General features: G+C 39.5%; 2 protein-coding genes across 3 annotated transcripts in view; one reads left to right on the top strand and one right to left on the bottom strand.

Annotated features, from left to right (window-relative positions):
* Window positions 1-19511, top strand: part of LOC124137492 (arginine--tRNA ligase, cytoplasmic-like) — a 142694-nt gene that overhangs the window by 68426 nt on the left and 54757 nt on the right. The gene's annotated exons all lie outside the window — the stretch shown is intronic.
* LOC124137493 overlaps window positions 1-19511 on the bottom strand; it is a 39478-nt gene that overhangs the window by 5276 nt on the left and 14691 nt on the right. Inside the window, exon 2 of one of the 2 annotated variants that reach the window (XM_046503822.2) lies at window positions 9073-9544. The gene's annotated coding sequence lies outside the window, so the exon portion shown is untranslated. Of the gene's footprint in view, window positions 1-4849; window positions 4963-9072; window positions 9545-19511 lie in introns of those variants that run through there. The other variant, XM_046503823.2, reaches the window with a different exon arrangement.

Consider the following 19511-nt stretch of genomic DNA (forward strand, 5'->3'; position numbering starts at 1 on the left):
AAGCCTTTGTAACATAATCATTTAATGGATGTTGCATAGTGTAACAACATGGCGCTAACTTGAGGACAACAGTTGGGGGCACAGCTGTCAAGGCTACCAGCCCTGACCAAGCATATTGTATCTATCTGTTTTATGTGCAGATCAAAGCCTCTACAAGGTGTCTTGAAGAAAACAGAGAACTATTTATGGAAACAAATGACAGCAAAGTAAATTCACATGTGACTAAAAGAGCATTATCGTTCAGTTGATGTATTTTTACTTGAAGATATATATGAAACCATTTGCACCTATACTTTTTGATAAATTTAGATATAAATCTATAGATAATAAGTGAGACCTCTGAGAAATAAGCTGTCTATGATATTGTTCTCTAGGTCTACTTTCCGAGAAAAATTCATTAAATTCAATAATGCCCACAGGCCTGTATTGATTTGAATGTTAAGAAATAGATTAGCTATTGAATTTTATGTCATCGGCCATAAGGCTTTTGTGCAGATTGATTTGCAGCCATTGTTTATAATGTCCTCACAAGAAGATTACACTGAGGTCTGAAGTTCACTCAGTGGCACAAATCATTAATCTTTCTTTCGTTTTTTTTATACATTGATGAAGTTAGTCCCTGTGGGGATTTTGGTGTAAGAATTTGTACCCAGCAACCTATGCTGGTCGTGAAAGGTGACTAAGTGAATCGGGTGGTCAGACTCGGTGACTTGGTTGATAGCATATCATCGTATATACCCTGAATAGTTCACAATAACTTTGGACTTTCTGGTCTAGAATTGGTTATTAAAAGGCTGGAATACTGCTGATGACGGCATTAAATAACTAAGAAATTAATTAAATATAAAGTTGGCTAAATGTGAAAGCAAATAAAAATATGGATGTGATATGTTTTGTTTGTTTGTTAGTTTGTTGTTTAACGCTGCACTCAGTAATATTCCAGCTATATGACGGTGATCTGTAAATAATCAAGTGTGGACAAGACAATCCAGTGATTGACATCATGAGCATCGATCCACGCAATTGGGATAAGATGACAACCAAGACAGCGAGTCTGACCACCCGATCCCGTTAGTTGCCTCCTATGACAAGCATCGTCACTTTTTACTGCAAGCTTTGGTTACTGAAAACCTATTCTATCCCAGATCTTCACGGGTCGGATGTGACATGTAGCAATGTGAAACAATTAAGATATTTTCTATCATTTTCAAATTTGGTGTTTGTATATGATTTGAATATTTGAGTGAAATTTGTGTAACGACGCAGTCAACAATATACCAGCTATGCTGTAGGAACCTGTCAGTAAGCCAAGCCTGATTGCCCAGTCATCTAAGGTGCCATGATTTGCTGAGTATTATGAGCAGTTCTGCCCCTTAGGCAGGCTAGAAACCTTTGATCATGGATTCAAATACAATTCGACCTGATTATGTTTCGAGGCTCCTCCACTCATACCCTGCCTGTGGGTTTCACCCAAGTGGCCCATGTCTACGAGCTGCATCACTTCAGGCTCTCCTCCCACATCATGCTACTGGGCCGATGGGGTCACCTAGTGCGTCAGGCATCTACTCGTCACACTGAATGAGTGACTGACTGACTGACTGACTGACTGACTGACTGACTGACTGACTGACTGACTCACACATCATACTGACACCGTGTTATAACTGGAACACTGTTCAAAGCAGAATTGAACCAAACTCACTCACTCACTCACTTCTAGATCCAGTTCTACCCAAAATGTACAGGTCATCGTGGTGTTACTTGAAATTTGCTGACTGCCATGTTAAATGCTTTCACTCATTCATCCACTCCCAAACCGGACCACCTCCATGGTCTTGTGGTAGAGCGTCCGCCCGGAGAACAGAAGGTCCGGGGTTCGATCCCCGGCCACGTCATACAAAAAGACGTTAAAAGATGGTAAATATTGTTACCCTGTTTGGCGCTCGGCATTAAGGGGCTAAAACAATGACTGGTTGGCTTGGAATCAGTATACTGTGTCTGAGTAGGGTATTCATGTTAAACTGTGATATAGTATCGGAGTGAGCTAGCACTATAAATCGGCATCAGTCCGGACTAGTACAAGCAGCCACACAAACACACACACGTGCATGCTCGTCGCTATATAAGTGCAATAATCTTGGACGCGACGTTAAACCCAATTTCACCTCACCCCACTCCCAAACTGTGTCTGATTGATTGGAACCATATGGTTCTGGAGTTAGTGAGAACACATGATGACAAGACTGACTGCTTGCATCATTTCTGACATGGTCTGAGCGTGGTCTTATGAAATACAAGCACAGCTAGACACTGGCCCACGCCAGCTTCCTCAGGTGGATGGCCTGTGTCGTCAATCATGGGAGAGCTAATTAGATCACTGTCCTTGTTTCTCACCACTAACGATGTGAATTCAACAGATGCATTAATTTCATTTGTGTCCCTGTGCCACATTGATTTTCTGTTTGTCCAGGCTAAAGGTAACAAATCTGACATGGTGCATGTGCCTTACATCGGTTCACTGAGGTTTTAGGTAGGAGAGGCCATACGGCATAATAGAATGGAAATTACATACTCCGGATAACTACGGATGTAGGATCATTTATTGTCTGGCCCGTGAAGATCCAGGGCAAAATAGGTCATCAGCAGCAACCCATTCTGGCCATAAAAGGTGACAATGTTTGTCGTAAGAGGCCGTGTGCGAAATATGCATAATGTCGGAAAGCGCATGTTAAATAGTAAGTAAAGTGGTTAGAGGTGACTCAGGTTGGGTCACGTTCGCTGACTTGATTGATGCATGTCATCATGTTACGTGGATAGATGCTCATGATATCAATCACTGGATTGTCTGGTTCAGACACTATCATTTAGACCGGGGCAGAAAGCTGGAATATTGCTGATTTCAGAGTTAAACAACAACAAACAAACAAAACTTGTTCTGACCATCTGTGTCTGATGATGCAATATTAATTTAATTTTTTTCAATGGAGTTATTGTTACAAATAACACATGTAGAAAAAAAAGGATAAAATGTGTCCAAAAGACTAATTTAGAGGGTTTCAGAAATTTTATATTTGTTCCAACACAAGCAAGTCTTTGACCCTAGCTGATTTACAATCATTTGTAAGACAGAACAATGTTATTATTAATAGCTAGGGGTTGGTGGGGTAGCCTAGTGGTTAAAGCGTTCACTCATCACGCCAAAGACCCGGGTTTGATTTCCAACATGGGTAAAATGTGTGAAGCCCATTTCTAGTGTGCCCCGCCGTGATATTGCTGGAATATTGCTAAAAGCGGCGTAAAACCATACTCACTCACTCACTATTATTAACAGGTCCTTTTGGGTTAGATAGTTAGATTTTCTCTTGAAGTCCGAAAATATTTTTCACCAACATTTCTTTAACTATGTCACGATCAAGAATGCAAAATATCTTTTGTCTTTGAGTCTTTGAAGCACATATATAAATTCACACATTTCACGATAATTTGTTCAATAGCAAAATTAATTATTCTGCCTGTGTATAGATAGAAAATTCCTGTCTAGACATGCAATTAATCAGCTTAATGCTAAATATGAACTAGACTGATCCATTAAATGTTTAAAATTGAACTTTCTGCTTTCTTCATGTCCACCTTAATGTCCATCTTAGCATCAAGGTAAATTAATTGAATGTAAACGTTTCTGTGTCTGTGAATTTTTAATTTAGTATAAAGAAATTGTATTGATACATCGATATCGCAATATATGATTACATCCCTAGTCCCCACCACAGCATATACAGAATGATTCCTAAGGAAGAGAATATATGGATGTCAACTTCTTTATTATGAGGAACACAACGTTTCGGAGTATATGCTTACTCCTTCATCAGGTGAGCTAGCACTATAAATCTGATGAAGGAGTAAGCATATACCCGAAATGTTGTGTTCCTCATAATAAAGAAGTTGACATCCATATATTCTCTTCCTTATGTGAATCACTTCTAAATGCCTTTCAAAGACCAGAATGAATCCTCATCAAATCTCCTCGATAAATGAAGATGCTGAAATCCATGAGGGATGAATCTGACTTATATCTGGAGCATCTAAATGCTTCAAAAAGACATTTATTTTATTTGTGTGTTTGCAGCGAGATCGTTTGTAATGGTAAAAAGTTGTCTCACTATATCATTGTCTTATGGTTTGTTTGTGACTTGGCACAAAAAAAATGTTTTGTCCAGATTCAACTGTCCAATATTATCTGATACATACGCATGATCAATTTGCTAATGTCCTGAAAAGTATCGCTGCCTCATCATCGTGATTAGCTGGGTAAACAATAGGCATTTAGCATCAGTGATCACCAAGGCAGAACGATGAAATTCCTTTTGTCTGCAGTTCCACAACTGACGGATTGTTGGTTGTAAGTATTTTCTTGACATTTTTATGGATGATTGATGACTAATAAGTGCAGAAATTCTTTTTCTGAATGTATTTATGTTTTGGTTCATTATGATCCAAAGCCTTTTTAGGACATATTTGTGTGAGCTGGTTGATTAATGTACCCTGGGTATTAATGTACAAAAGCTTATTTAGATGGAAAGACAAATTATTGAACAGATCCATAAACTTTCTTGTCTGCCTTAATATTGCAATCTCGGAGAGGATACTCCTAAAGTTTATATGTCGTTGGGAATTGATAATTTATATTTACAACAATTTGGTACAAATTACAAAATCTGTTATTTCAGGTGGTTAATAAAGACAAAATCAATTATTTTTTTATAATCCTATTCACAATAGACATCTTTATTGTAAAACATATTTAGTTTGGACAATGCCTGCTACTCAGGACCGACAGTAAATATCTGACCTGTTAAGGGGAGTCCAGATGAAGCACAGCTCATGAAGGGGGCTGCCGGAGTTGGCTGTACACAAGGACCTGAAGAGGGATTGGTATTAACATTCCCAACATGCACTGCTGGGAAGCACTGATGCATGATTTATAATCCACTTCCTGCCACCGATAATTTTGTTGTCACATAAAACAGATAGCTGCCAATGTGACAGGATATCTTGAGGTTGCTGACTCGTTGCTCGTTCTACATAGGGCGGTACATAGGGCGGGCCTAAGAATAGTTTGTTTTTGTCACTACTGCAAGCTTCTGTTTCAGAAAACCATGTGCTTTTTACATTTTTTGTCAATTTTACTTTATTTATGGATTCTTATTCAAATAAAAGTCAGATGTTAACATACTTCAAGCTTTGAAAATATATATTCTTAATTGTGTCATTAATGAAGATGTTTGTTATGTGGAAGATTGATTTTTTATGAAAAGACCTAATGTTGTGTTGTATCAGTGCACTGAAGGTTTCTGTGGAAATATGCTTCAGTCAGGCAGGTTGTGTTACTGTAAGGGGCAGTGGCTGGGTTCATGTGAAGCCCATTGCTGGTTTATAAAACCATGATATATTTGGAATATTGCTAAGAACAGTGTAAAACAGCTTGCTCGCTCGCTCGCTCGCTCGCTCACTCACTCACTCACTCACTCACTCACTCACCCAAACCCACTCACTCACTCACTCACTCACTCACTCACTCACTCACTCACTCACTCACTCACTCACTCACTCACTCACCCACCCACCCACCCACCCACCCACTCACTCACTCACTCACACACTCCAAAAACCCACTCAAAACCTTCTTACTTATATACACCATACAATCCAGCAGTTCATGTTCCTAATTGCACAGACAATTATATCTAATTGGTGGAATCACTTACATTGTGGGTACCAGACCATGAGTCACAGTCCCTCTGTCATGTCAGAGATGATACTGCAGGGGTGGTCCAGTAGCCTAAAGCGCAACACTTTTCTCTTGCATCCCTTAAAGCCAGAAACCTATATTATTTTGAGTTCACTTGGCTCTAGGTTTGTCAGCATTAATAATACTCATGCTCGTGTGTTTCACCCAGTGGTGAATGTCTGAAACCTTTCATGAATTTAGGTACCTCAAACCAAGTATGATCAATGCACTGTGTTGAAAAAATCAATACTTTTTGGTTACTTAATTTTTACCAAGATCTGTAACATTATGCCTGTTAACATCAATTCACAGAATTCAGTAGCTGAATTAAGACCAGGATTCAAGCTGAAGAATGAGAAACTACACAGCCGTGTTGTCCTGAATCCGATATTGACTTGAACAAAATGGCTGGCACATAGAGATTAGAAATCTATTGCTGTTACATGTGATTACTGGTATCTCATTCAATGGCCCTTAAAGGTACTTTGTTGCTATTTGCCCAGCTCAACGCTGTTGAGCTTCCAGGGAGTAAATTTGTCCGCCTAGACTTGCTTTATGCTTTTGTGTCCTAAAAGTCACAGCACCTGTGCAGCTGAATGTTGAGTATGAATGTTATTTATGTCTTGCAATTGTGTGAATAGCACCTTTAAAGACTACCGTTATAGAATGGGGAGTTTTTAATACATGTTCAGCCAATTTGTTGTCAAGTATAGCATGTTGTTTATTCCTGTCATTCAACACACACACACAATAGAAAATTGAATTGAATCAGGTGTCATTTTTAACAGATTTATCCTTCTTTATTTCTAATCAGGTATTTGAGTGTGATGTAGTGGATAGAATTTTCAGCTGAGGCTGTTATCCATCAGGGAGGTAATATGGTGGATAAAGTGTTCAACTGAGGCTGTTATCCATCAGGGAGGTGATATGGTGGATAAAATGTTCAATTGAGGCTGTTATCCATGAGGGAGGTGATATGGTGTATAAAATGTTAAGCTGAGGCTGTTATCCATAAGGGAGGTGATGTGGTAGATAACATTTTCAGCTGAGGCTGTTATCCATCAGGGAGGTGATATGGTGGATAAAGTGTTCAGCAGAGGCTGTTATCCATCAGGGAGGTGATATGGTGGATAAAGTGTTCAGCAGAGGTTGTTATCCATCAGGGAGGTGATGTGGTAGATAACATTTTCAGCAGAGGCTGTTATCCATCAGGGAGGTGATATGGTGGATAAAGTGTTCAGCAGAGGCTGTTATCCATCAGGGAGGTGATATGGTGGATAAAGTGTTCAGCAGAGGCTGTTATCCATGAGGGAGGTGATATGGTGGATAAAGTGTTAAGCTGAGGCTGTTATCCATTAGGGAGGTGATGTGGTAGATAACATTTTCAGCTGAGGCTGTTATCCATCAGGGAGGTGATATGGTGGATAAAGTGTTCAGCAGAGGCTGTTATCCATCAGGGAGGTGATATGGTGTATAAAATGTTAAGCTGAGGCTGTTATCCATTAGGGAGGTGATGTGGTAGATAACATTTTCAGCTGAGGCTGTTATCCATCAGGGAGGTGATATGGTGGATAAAATGTTCAATTGAGGCTGTTATCCATGAGGGAGGTGATATGGTGTATAAAATGTTAAGCTGAGGCTGTTATCCATTAGGGAGGTGATGTGGTAGATAACATTTTCAGCTGAGGCTGTTATCCATCAGGGAGGTGATATGGTGGATAAAGTGTTCAGCAGAGGCTGTTATCCATCAGGGAGGTGATATGGTGGATAAAGTGTTCAGCAGAGGCTGTTATCCATCAGGGAGGTGATATGGTGTATAAAGTGTTCAGCAGAGGTTGTTATCCATCAGGGAGGTGATGTGGTAGATAAAGTGTTCAGCAGAGGCTGTTATCCATCAGGGAGGTGATATGGTGGATAAAGTGTTCAGCAGAGGCTGTTATCCATCAGGGAGGTGATATGGTGGATAAAGTGTTCAGCAGAGGCTGTTATCCATCAGGGAGGTGATGTGGTAGATAACATTTTCAGCAGAGGCTGTTATCCATCAGGGAGGTGATATGGTGGATAAAGTGTTCAGCAGAGGCTGTTATCCATCAGGGAGGTGATATGGTGGATAAAGTGTTCAGCTGAGGCTGTTATCCATTAGGGAGGTGATATGGTGGATAAAGTGTTCAGCTGAGGCTGTTATCCATCAGGGAGGTGATATGGTGGATAAAATGTTCAATTGAGGCTGTTATCCATTAGAGAGGTGATGTGGTAGATAACATTTTCAGCTGAGGCAGTTATCCATCAGGGAGGGTGGTTGTGGTGGACAAAGTCTTCGGCTGTGTATATGGTGTATTCTACAAGTAAAGAAAGTGATTTACCTTGCCTCTGTATGGGGATATACAATGTTGTGAGGCAGGCTGGCTTGAAAATCTAATAATTAATTAATCATGGACTAACAAAGAAAACAGCTGTCAGTTATGTTAACTGAGTGTTTTTCAGAACTTATGAGTCAAATGGTAAATTTTGCAGAACTGTTTATCCCTGAATCCTGTTTTTTGATAAGATACCAATCAATGCGATCCTGACTGTGTTATAGGCACTAGGCAGTGTGAATATGGTAACAGATTGAGCTGTCAACACTGTCCTCTCCCTGACCGGTCAGAGCACAGTATCTATTGTTTGACTGGACGTTACCTTAACAAGCAGAAACAGCAGTAATATCATATGTTGTTAGAACTCATCACATAATGCATGCATCTTTGAAAAAACATCTGAATAAATCTAAATAAATCTGAACTTTTTGTCACTAATATATCACTCATGCATTGCATACAAATGGTAATATATAGGGTATCTAGTAATATGTAGAGTATCCGTCTAATTTATTATGTATTGAGTATGTGGTGGAACTTATATTGTGTTTTTTGACATTATTTTATGAATATTTTATTGTCTATTGAATCATATGCAATAGTCTGTATTAAATATTGAGCAGTATTTTTATATGTATACTTTTAAGATATGTTAAATGTATCTAATCTGAAAGAACGCCAATTTTTCATGTTTAAGCAAATACTTCATAATCCTATATTTTTCATATTTTTAATGTTTTAACATTTTTAAGCTTTTTTTATGACTGATCAGTGTATATATCAAATGGACGAGTGAAACCATCACAGTTAAATCTGACGTGATTCTTTAAAAATGTCTGAAAGAATTAAAATGCAAAATAACAGTAAATGTTCAACATTAAACACAAGAAAATTGCTGCAACTGCAGGGAGTGAATTAGCGACTTACTTAAACACTGTGGTATCCCATTCCGTGCAAGCCCCCAAGTTGCGAGCGTCCTGCCTTGCTAACTATCTCCCATGTCTGCGACTGCAGCCAGACTCGTTAGACCGGTCAGCGTAGTCAGTGGCACTGCGCTGTCACTGTACGAGGATCTATGCAAATCTCTGGTCAATTCAACTGGTGGGGAAACCTACACAGCTGTCACTCGCTGTGCATTTGTCGATTCTGCATTCAACCAAGATTGTTTTCCCCGTGTTTCAATATTTCCTCACGGAACTGTTTTGTCCGTCGCCGTCAATATCGAAGGCAGGTGGCCCTCGCCGGGCGGGATCTCCTCCCTAGCCTGTGATCGGCAAAGCCAGTAATTCCAGGCTTTGGCTCACTGATGTTAATTGACATGGTGACCAAAGAAATGTACGATCACGCACACCCATGCTTCTCTAGCCATGCTTGTTCATGTGCAGTCAAGATGTTCAAACTGAAAAAGAACAAACATGTTTTCTGTTTTACTGCTAATGATTTAGTGGTGTTCTGTCTCATTCTTAAGAAATCGATTTTACAAGTCTTTGAAAACCAGAGTGACTGTATTTTTTTTTAAATGAAAAATCCAGGAACTTTTTTTAATGACGTTTCAACTGAAGTAAAAAAATGAAGTAGAAATTTCAAGTTGTTATATTTTCAGAGAATTGTACTTGAAATCTGAAACAGGATGTTTGTTAACATGAAGTAAGAAGGATACCAGTTGAGGCCTAGGGTAAGGTTGGTTTTGAGTAAATGTTATTTGGTGTCACTATGGCAACACATCATTAATATATGATGTGGAAGAAATCTGTCTGAAATACGCTTTCAAAGCGTTGCATAAGAATGAGAAATAGAAAACAAATGATGTTCAAAACAGCTCCCAGTATGTAGAAAGGTATTTATGTTGAACACACGAAACAGTTTTGAGGCCTTTTTTAAACATGTGTGATAATCATATGTTGTTGTGAATCGCTAGAGCAGTGTTACTTCATGCGGTCACCCATGTCACCAAGCCTCTGTCATTGAACCGCGACGCTGTGGATCATTGATCCCAATATCAGTCAGGAGATTGCCTGGTCCAGACATGATTATTTACAGGCTGCTGTCATACAGGTGGAATATTTCGGAGAGTGGTGTTAAACAACATACAACTGGTGGAGTGTATCTAGTGATTCACACAGTTGCCTTATTACAACCCAGTATAGCGATTACATGACAATATATCAATAGTTGACATCCATGTGGCTGTCTGATGGCATCATTGTTGACATAGATGTACCATCTTCATCAGAGAACTATTTTTTCAGTGTACCATCTTCATCAGAGAACTATCTTTATCAGTGTACCACCTTTATCAGAGAACCGTCTTTAACAGGGAAACCATATTCATCAGGGAACCATATTCATCAGGGATTGACCATCTTTGTAAGGGTACCATCTTTATCAGGGAACCATCTTTTTAAGAGTACTATCGTTATCAGGGAACCATCTTTGTAAGAGTACCATCTTTATCAGGTACCATATTCAGCAGGGTACCATCTTTATCAGAGAACTATCATCGCCAGGGAACCATCTTTGTAAGGGTACCATCTTTATCAGGGAACCATCTTCGTAAGAGTACCATCTTTATCAGAGAACCATCTTTATCAGGGAACCATGTTTGTAAGGGTACCATCTTTATCAGAGAACCATCTTTGTAAGGGTACCATCTTTATCAGAGAACCATCTTTTTAAGGGTACCATCTTTATCAGGGAACCATCTTTGTAAGGGCACCATCTTTATCAGAGAACTATCTTTATCAGGGAACCATCTTTATCAGGGAACCATCTTTATCAGAGAAGTTTATTTATCAGGGAACCATCTTTATCAGAGAACCATCTTTGTAAGGGCACCGTCTTTATCAGAGAACCATCTTTGTAAGGGTACCATCTTTATCAGAGAACCATCTTTATCAGGGAACCATCTTTGTAAGGGTACCATCTTTATTAGGGAACCATCTTTGTAAGGGTACCATCTTTATCAGAGAACCATCTTTGTAAGGGTACCATCTTTATCAGAGAACCATCTTTTTAAGGGCACCATCTTTATCAGGGAACCATCTTTGTAAGGGTACCATCTTTATTAGGGAACCATCTTTATCAGAGAACTATCTTTTTCAGGGAACCATCTTTGTAAGGGTACCATCTTTATCAGAGAACCATCTTTGTAAGGGTACCATCTTTATCAGAGAACCATCTTTGTAAGGGTACCATCTTTATCAGAGAACCATCTTTGTAAGGGTACCATCTTTATCAGAGAACCATCTTTGATTGAGAGTTTGATTCCCACATGGATACAATGTGTTTCGAGCCAAATTCTTGGTGTCCTCTGCCTTGATATGACTGACAATGCAACAAGCTGCATAACCTTGAAGTTCCACTACCACCCTATGACAGTCCCTGCCCTAAAACGTTTAGGACGACCACACGAAACTTGTAATCTGGCATCATTAAAATAATCTGAATACCCTGGCTTTGGACTGTAGGTGGTTGATATTCAGATACCATGATACAACAGACCAAGACTTGTAATCATGTCTTCATTTTGTCCTGTACCGAATTTCCCCCACAATGCATCCCCTGGCCAGGACATGTGACCTGTACTGAAGTCAGCCGGTGCCGTCCAGCGATGTGTCGGTATTGATCTGGCCATGTTTGTGGTAATCCTACAAGGGAAAGCTTGTAGTTTTTACAATCAGTTATTGATCATGATTTCTTCACCCCTTTCTAAATGTTTTTCTAATGTCAGTCAAAGTTTTTGTGTGTTTTCGTATGAAAATACCAACATTGTTGACAGAGTCATCATACGATGAAAGTCTATTTTGGATTCTCCGGTACAAGATTGGAACTTTTTCAAATGCAATCATGCCCCAATAAATGCCAATTAGCGTCTAATTCTGTCCTTGTCTAATAGCTCCCTGAAAGAAATGTGCAGCAGACCTTTAAGAATGATAGGCTTTTAACTTCTTTAAAGTTTCAGAACGCAACCTGTAATGACAGTTTTGACATTTAGTCGCCTAATGAACCCTGTCATGCACAGGACAATTTGGATGAAGTGATTAGATGAAGGAATTTTCAATCAAATATTTTCCTTATATCTTTAGGGGGTGATTAGATTTGATCAACAAATGGAGTCAAAAGAGAAAAGTGGGATGCTGTGACATCGGTGGGATACATTTGTGTGTTTGAGATTAAATGAGACATGGATGACCCAATCATCTAAGGCACTGAAAATGCTGAGGCCTGATTATATAATCCTTGGTTTGTCAGCACCATACTGGTGTTCGTGTTCTTCGCCAAAGTGGTAAATGTCTAATACCTGCATCATTTTTCTCACACATTAACCTGTCTCAACGTGACACAATTGAATTACCGTCCAATTTACTTACTCTCTAAAAGACTTGCTTTTTAGAGTAACAGAGAAATTTCATCTGTACTGCTGTCTGCTGTTTTTCTAGTGCTTGGCGTGTTTGTGTCATTGATGTCACTTCGCATTCAATCTGCCATTGTGTTTGTTTGTTGTTTAATGCCATATTCAGCAATATTCCAGCTATATGCTGGAGGCTTGTAAAAAATCGAGACAATCCAGTTATTGACATCATGAGTGTCGATCTCCGCAATTGGAATACGATGACATGGATGAACCAAGTTAGCGAGCCTGACCACACGATCCAGTTAGTCGCCTCTTATGACAAGCAAGGGTTGCTGAAGACCAATTCTAATCAAGTTCTTCACGGGTGTGCCGTTACGCATCAGATCTCTAACTATGCAAATATTAGGAATTTGTTGCTATAAAGATGATTTATTTTCTCGTAACATCACTGTTGTGTTTTGGAAAGATAAAAAATTCTTTAATTGGAACACCAAATCATGCAATTGTATTGAAAATAATTCTCAAGAATACCGCAGAAATATCAACATTGTACTTACTTCGTGAGCATGTCACACGAGTAAAACATCGGAAACAAGACAAAATGCTATGTTTTGTCGACTTGTGACAGTGACCAATTTCTGAACGGGTGATGCTGACAACTTGGGAACTAATTAGAGCACGGCTGATAGGAACTAACTGACAACTTTTGATGTGTCATCACTGATGATGAAACCTACGAGATAATCACTGTTTTTCAGGCTATTAGAAATTTGATCTGATCATTAGAAACTTTTTCTGATGGTCCAGTTTGACAACGAGACACTGTACTCTCATTATACAGCAGTCCAAGGTTTGGAGGAAGTAAGCTGATATCCTGACGTAAACTCTCTGTCTGTATGTTGGTGTGAGGTGCTGTATGGGTTGTACTGGGTTAGCAGGGTTATACTAGTGTGCTCTTCTGGCTAGCAGGGAACATTGGCAGCTTGGCTACTTGTTTGTTTGTTTGTTTGTTTGTTTGCTGTTAAACACCGCACTCAGTGATATTCCAGCTATCATGAATATATAAATAATCGAGTCTGGACCAGACAATCCAGTGATTGACATCTTGAGCATCGATCCACGCAATTGGGATATGATGACATGTATCAACCAAGTCAGGGAGTCTGACCACCCGATCCCATTAATCGCTTCTTACGACAAGCATAGTCGCCTTTTACTGCATGCATGGGTTGCTGAAGACCTATTCTACTCCCAATCTTTCAGGAGCAGCTTGGCTATTGACATTTGCTGTGGCTTCTCTCCCGCCCCACACTGGGCACATGTATCACATGTGGTGTTACCTTAGGCAAGGGACTTTGTGCAGAATATGCTGCTGTTCACCCAGCAGGTAATGGGTACCTGGTAGGATCAGATGGCAATGTAACTGAGAACCTTCAGGTTGGATTGTACACTCCCCAGGAAGTTGAGAATGAAAATGGAGTGAACACTGATCCATTGACTGGGGTAATAATAATGTTGCGCTTCAAGCATTCACTTGTGGAATGTAATTTGGCACATTATAAATGGACTTACCCTCCCGATATCATCATCGCCACCAGTGTGCATGTGGCTAATACACGTATCCCAAACGAACTCAAAGGGACCACTAATTTTCATTTGTTATAACCGTTGTTCATTATGAGCATATATAAGAGAGCTACACGATATATCTCAAAGAACAAAGCGTGGTTTATTTCACCATAAAACATTGTTCTATCATGACGTCATTTCTGTAGATTCGAATATGCGCTCGCAACTTGGTGACGTGATGTATTGGACGAGAGAGAAGTGTCTTGTAAGTTGTTCCCCATAGATGTAGCTGGGCTACGCAGTTAAACACAGTAGCCGAACAATCGCATTCAAAAGTGGGAGGAAATGATAATCGGTATGAGTAGAAAAGGTACAGATAATCGACGTGAGGATTCTGATTGGAAATACCAAACTTAACCCACCTGTTTGTAAAATGAACATGTCTGACATTTCCGAGGTCGTATTCTATTCAGGGAGTCATTATTATTACAATTTAGGTAAATATTCTTAAAGCTTGTACATTTTATCAACATCCTTAAAGAAGTTGTACATAATGTTGTTGTTGTAAGAGGTGAGTAACAGGATCGGGTGGTCAGGCTCGCTGACTGGGTTGAATTGGTTCCAAATTGCGTGTATCGATGCTCATGTTGTCAATCACTGGATTGTCTGGTCCAGATTTGATTATTTACAGACCACCATCATATAGCTGGAATATTGCTGAGTGTGGCGTTAAACAACAAACAAAAAAAAACAACATAATGTTGATATCACATATAAGTAATAAACGACTCATGGCCATTGTTTATTTCTTACATATACAGCATATACACAGCAAATGGCCGAGAGAAAAAACAACAGTTCGTTATATCTGTCAATTTGTTATGATGATAAAAGTAGTTTACTGTATGTGAGAAGGTAGCAGGATGTGTGTGTAGCGTTGTCAAGATTGTCAGCTGGTGCCACCCTTGCAGATTCTGGCGTTAAATGGGCCTTAAATAGGCCATTAGCTGTGTCCGATCCTGGCTTTATGAAGGACATATTGATCATCTTGTGGCAGGCTGCACTTGCATATTTGTACAGTTCATAACCCATTAAAGTTTTACCCTGGCTGTTACAGTGTGACTGTTCAATATGTTAGGAATAGGATTATGCTCTGTCAACGTGGTCTTTTCATGTTCTGCAGTTTGGCAATTCTGAAATTGATTGGTTTCCACATTGTGATTTCATAGCAGCTGCTAGGTGATTTGTTGAAGTGAGTTTGTTGTTTTTAGTCTTGTTTGAATTCTTTTGTAAAGCGGAGATATTTTTCAAGAGATGTCCGTTAGTGACTTTGCACCACATGACTAGTTGAACATTTATGTACTTAAGAATTGACTTTCACTTTGTGTGAATGTTATGACATTCACACACTTTTTCGCTCACTCTATGAAGGTTCACACTCCAATGAAGCTACAAATGTTATATTTGGGATAACACTTTCTTCGTAAATTACAGATTCTCATACTTTTTGGGGTTGAGTCCCGTCTGGGATTCAAACCCACACTGCCAGAGTGAGTCACCTAATCGCCAGCACACAAAGTCAGCGATCTGACCCACTCAGCCACCGAGGCTTCCACAAAATGAATGTCCAATGAAGTTAATTCTTATTATTTTGCAACACAACTTGGTAATTTTGTAGGAATTTCATACAACTTCATGGAATACATGTGACCTCCAAAGTCAAATTATGATAGTCTTGGTCAAAAACTTGTGAATCCGGACCCTGTAGATTTCGTTTGGTATCATTTTGGTGTAGGAATATGGGCTACTGTAAACTGAGTTTAGTGGAGAGAAAGTCATTTCATTAGACTTTGGCGTCAGACTCAGTAAATGGATAAAGTCGAGGTTTAATATAATAATCTGTTTTGTTGAGAGAAAATATCTTGCAGAACACTAGATAATATGAGCGTCTATGTTCAAAATGCCTTGCAATAAAAAAATTGATAGTAGTTTGGTTGGATTTGGAAAAAATCGTCATTAGATAAGCATGCCTGTTCAAAAATAACATTGTGATTAAGTCGGTTTTAGTGCGTTGTAATATACTGACTTCATGTAGGCCACGTCAAAGTTGGATGTGATCGTATGACATTTTTTTATTATTCTTGAGGACAGTTATATCATCACTGACGGTTTGTTAAGGGAGTGCAGGGTAGCCTTGTGGTTAAATGTTCGCTAGTCGGGCCATGGGAGTTCAACTTCCTACTTTGATATAATATGTGAAGCCCATTTCATTTGTCCCCCACCCGAGATGGAATATTGCTTAATGCGGTGTAAACATTTCTACATATATTGCAGCTTTAGTATTTTTCAGTAAGAAGTCTTCAGATAATTTGCTTTTTCTTTTGTGAAGAAGCCTTGATGTAAGATTAAGTTTTGTAAATACAGATGACGTGTATTTTGTTTCCTGCTTGTAATTAATGCTTCATGGTAAAGTGTAACTAATACAGCGTTTCAATTAATCGGTTACTAACGGCCAAGTATAGATATGTTTCACTGTCCATTTGTATCGTGATTGTTCAAGTCTGGTAGTAATGACCAAGTCAGTAACAGGTGGACGGGGTGGCCTCATGTGGTGTATTAATATCTGTACTTGCTATAGGACTGAAAATGTAGGGCGAATTAATTCAATTATTGTGAAACGTGAGTGACAGTCCTAATGATACGTCCTTGATACACGCGAGTAACTTGTCAGACTCCTGTTTGCGAACACGTATACTTTCTTCAAACATTGTTGCAGAGGTTTATTTTATTGATACTTGTCTCAGACAGAACCTAATGGCCATGGCTTTATGAATTAGGTCATTTTGAAATAGGCGTCTGAAAACTAGGAATTGTAAATTGAAAATCATTGTTACCGTAATTGGAATTTGAAGCTTGGAAATTATCTGGAAAGGTTGTTTTCATGATATTATGCGTATGTGATTTGATTTGATTTGATTTGATATGATTTGATATGTGATTTAATTTGATTTGATTTGATTTGATTTGATTTGATTTGATATGTGATTTGATTTGATTTGATTTGATTTAATTTGATTTGATTTTTGTGGGTGAGTGAGCGCGTGCGTGTGTGCTTTTCGTGAGTGATTAAGAAGTTGGTGGGTGGGGTGGGTGAGTGAGTGAGTGAGTGAGTGAGCGAGTGCGTGGGTGAGTAGGGTGGGTGAGTGAGTGAGTGAGTGAGCGAGCGAGCGCTCGGGCATGTGGGGTGAGTGAGTGAGTGAGCGAGTGAGTGAGCGAGTGAGCGAGTGAGCGAGTGAGCGAGTGAGCGAGCCCGCGGGCGAGTGGGGTGAGTGAGTGAGTGAGCGAGTGAGCGAGTGAGCGAGCCCGCGGGCGAGTGGGGTGAGTGAGTGAGTGAGTGAGTGAGCGAGTGAGCGAGCGCACGTGCGTGTGTGCATGTGTGCTTTTGGTGAGTGATCAAGAAGTTGGTGGGTGGGTAGGTTTTTTTGGATGAGTTATTGAGTGAGTTGATGGGTGAGTTTATTGGTAATTTAGGATGTGAGTGTGTTTGTGGGTGGATGGATGTGTGGATAAGTTCTTCACTGGAAAACCTTGTAGGTGGGTGATCGGTGAGTTTGTTTTTGGTTAAATGAGTGAGTGATCGAGTGAGTTGATGGGTGTGTAAATGAACATCGCATATTTGCAAACAAAAAACCGAGAAATATTCTATTTCAGTTTCTTCCCTCTAAGCTTGTCTAATAGCATCTTTATATATCTGTAACATACTACCCTCAGTGCAGCACCATCAGGCTGTAATGTGTTTTCAGCATCACCATCTGCATCCTGAACGACAAACTGACCTGATCTCAGATAGCTGCTACACTGCCATATGTCATCTTGGAGTTCAAGTTATGTGTGCTACATTCCGAGAAAAAGTAATTCACAGATGTCGGCATCCTTCTGATAAAACAGCAGGCATTATTGCAAAAACAGGAAAAATTGATAGAAGAAATTGATCATGCCATGAGGAAATCTTTAAGTGTGCCAGCAAAAAAACCCACATGATGCAAAACATGGGGCTGATTACCTGAGTTGTGGCGACATCATCTCTGGGTGACAATTCGTCAGCGAGAAGGACTGTGTGTTATTATAGGAAAGAAGAACGTGGAATAATTGCTTCCTTTGAATGCATGATGGTGACAGTGCTTCTCCCCAACAGAGGGGAGACCAAACAATGGCAATATGAGCGCTTAGGTTGATGAGGAAGTAATAAATCCTAAAATAATCCTTTAGTTTAATAAAAAGGGCTAAAGGTCATGTCAGTGGTCCTAGGGCTGTTGGGGGTTGTATGTTCAAGTTAAAGGGCTGCTCCCTCTCCATGATTCAATGGGTGTGGTTTGATGTCAGTAAATGATTCAGTGGGTGTGGCTTGTTGTCAGTAAATGATTCAGTGGGTGTGGCTTGTTGTCAGTAAATGTTTAATGGGTGTGGTTTGTCAGTAAATGATTCAGTGGGTGTGGTTTGTTGTCAGTAAATGGTTCAGTGGGTGTGGTTTGTTGTCAGTAACTGATTCAGTGGGTGTGGCTTGTTGTCAGTAAATGTTCAATAGGTGTGGTTTGTCAGTAACTGATTCAGTGGGTGTGGTTTGTTGTCAGTAAATGATTCAATGGGTGTGGTTTGTTGTCAGTAAATGAATGAATGGGTGTCTTTTGTTGTCAGTAAATGATTCACTGGGTGTGGTTTGTTGTCATTAATAATTCATTGGGTGTGGTTTGTTGTCATTAATAATTCATTGGGTGTGGTTTGTTGTCAGTAAATGATTCATTGGGTGTGGTTTGTTGTCAGTAAATGATTCAGTGGGTGTTGTTTGTTGTCAGTAAATGAATGAATGGGTGTCTTTTGTTGTCAGTAAATGATTTACTCGGTGTGGTTTTGATGTTAGTAAATGATTCAGTGGGTGTGGTTTATTGTCAGTAAATGATTCAGTGGGTGTGGTTTGTTGTCATAAATGATTCAGCGGGTGTGGTTTGTTGTCAGTAGATGTTTCAGTGGGTGTGGCTTGTTGTCAGTAAATGATTCAATGGATGTGGTTTGTTGTAAGTAAATGATTCAGTGGGTGTGGTTTATTGTCAGTAAATGAATCATTGGGTGTAGTTTGTTGTCATAAATGATTCAGTGGGTGTGGTTTGTTGTCAGTAGATGATTCAGTGGGTGTGGTTTGTTGTCATAAATGATTCAGTGGATGTGGTTTGTTGTCAGTAGATGATTCAGTGGGTGTGGTTTGTTGTCATTAATGATTCAGTGGGTGTGGTTTGTTGTCATAAATGATTCAGTGGATGTGGTTTGTTGTCAGTAGATGATTCAGTGGGTGTGGTTTGTTGTCATTAATGATTCAGTGGATGTGGTTTGTTGTCAGTAGATGATTCAGTGGGTGTGGTTTGTTGTCATTAATGATTCAGTGGATGTG

This window comes from Haliotis rufescens, unplaced genomic scaffold, assembly GCF_023055435.1.
Source record: "Haliotis rufescens isolate VD_foot unplaced genomic scaffold, xgHalRufe1.0.p SCAF_7, whole genome shotgun sequence".
Lineage (NCBI taxonomy): Eukaryota > Metazoa > Mollusca > Gastropoda > Lepetellida > Haliotidae > Haliotis > Haliotis rufescens.